This window comes from Otolemur garnettii, unplaced genomic scaffold (assembly GCF_000181295.1).
Source record: "Otolemur garnettii isolate 467f Iridium unplaced genomic scaffold, OtoGar3 scaffold00023, whole genome shotgun sequence".
Classification (NCBI taxonomy): domain Eukaryota; kingdom Metazoa; phylum Chordata; class Mammalia; order Primates; family Galagidae; genus Otolemur; species Otolemur garnettii.
Window position 1 is genome coordinate 11,555,525 of NW_003852418.1, and position 2,069 is coordinate 11,557,593.

A 2,069-nucleotide genomic window follows, 5' to 3' on the forward strand; every position below is an offset into this window, starting at 1 on the left:
AAAAAAAAAAAATAAAGTGTGTGTGTGTATGGGTTTGTGGAGCTAGTTACAGTAATCCCTACAACTGTGAATGACCTCAACACCAAATGAGGTTAAAAAAATGCAGGTTGGGGCTCGGCACCTGTAGCTCAGCGGCTAGGGCACCAGCTACATACATGGGAGCTGGCGGGTTGGAACCCAGCCCTGGCCTGCTAAACAAAAATGACACCTATAACCAAAAAATAGCTGGGCGTTATGGTGGGCGCCTTAGTCCCAGCTACTTGGGAGGCTAAGGCAGGAGAATCGCTTAAGCCCAAGAGTTTGAAGTTGCTGTGAGCCACAGCATTCTACCAAGGGTGACATAGTGAAACTCTGCCTCAAAAAAACAAAGAAGGTAGGTTGGATCCATCCCAAAATTGGGAGGCTGTGCATCTGCAAAAGGAATAAGGAAGCTTTCTGAGCACAGCGTTATAATGACACTATCTCTTAAATATGTTGTAGAGAGAAGGAAAACTTCCCCTGTGTCCCTGGAAGGTACACTGAAAGATCAGATCGTAATACTGCAGATTGATAAGAAAGAGATTATGAATGTACTTACGGCACACGGGGAGAATCACAGATTGATTACCCAGTATCCCAGTGGGGTCCAGAAATTTAAATACCCTGATTTTAGAGGGGAGGGGGAAATGAGGAATGTAAGTTTAGGAGCAATAAATTGTTACTAGGCAGGATGAATAGATACTTGAGAGAATGAATGGGTGGTATGAAACAGATGGACTTCCAGGATTCTATCTGGAAATTAAATTAACCTGAGATAGATATTATCTTTAAAATGGAAGGAAAGCCCCTTCCAACATCTGTTGATCTCTAAGTGCCTTTATTTATTATTATTATTTTTTTGGAGATGGAGTCTCATTATACCACCCTTGGTAGAGTACTATGGCGTCACAGCTCACAGCAACCTCAAACTCTTGGGCTTAAGTGATTCTCTTGCCACAGCCTCCAGTGTAGCTGGGACTACAGAGCACCTGCCACAATGCCTGGCTATTTTTTTGTTGCAGTTGTCATTGTTGTTTAGCAGGTCTGGGCCAGGCTCAAACCTACCAGCCTAAGTGTATGTGGCTGGTGCCGAGTCTCTAAGGGCCTTTCATTGAAAATATTCCTTTTTTTTTTTTATAGAGACAGAGTCTCACTTTATCACCCTTAGTAGAGTGCCATGGTGTCACATAGCTCATAGCAACATCCAACTCCTGGGCTTAGGCCATTCTCTTGCCTTAGCTTCCCAAGTAGCTAGGACTACAGGCGCCTACCACAACACCCAGCTATATTTTTTTGGTTGCAGTTCGGTTGGGGCCGGGTTTGAACCCACCAGCCTCATAGGGAGCTGGCGCCCTACTCACTGAGCCACAGGTACTGCCCAATTCAAAATATTCCTTAGGGTGGCACCTGTGGCTCAGTGGGTAGGGCGCCGGCCCCATATACTGAGGGTGGTGGGATCGAACCTGGCCCCAGCCAAACTGCAACAAAAAAATAGCCAGGCGTTGTGGCAGGCACCCTGTAGTCCCAGCTACTCGGGAGGCTGAGACCAGAGAATTGCCTGGGCCCAAGAGCTGGAAGTTACTGTGAGCTGTGATGCGACAGCACTCTACCAAGGGCTGCAAAGTAAGACTCTGTCTCAAAAAAAAAAAACCAAATATTCTTTATACCAAGGAGTAATATTCGAGGGTGAAATTCCTCGAGATAAAATGTTCTTCTTAGCAAAGTATCACAGGAATGGAAGAAAAAGTATCCAATGTACACACCCCTATTATGAAATTAATTTAAACCTTTTATATGAAAGTTATAACCTAATAACAACCTAAGGATACAGGGAGTGGGGAGAGAGAGGGGAGGGGGGAATGGGTGGAGGGAGGGGGATTCGACGGTTCACTTCTGTGGTTTATCTTACAAGGGTACAAGTGAATCTTTCTATGAGTAGAATATGAACGTTTTAACACAATAACTAAGAAAATGACATGAAGGCTATGTTAACCAGTTTGATGGAAGTGTTTCGGATTGTGTGTGAAAACACCACACTGTACCCCAGAAGT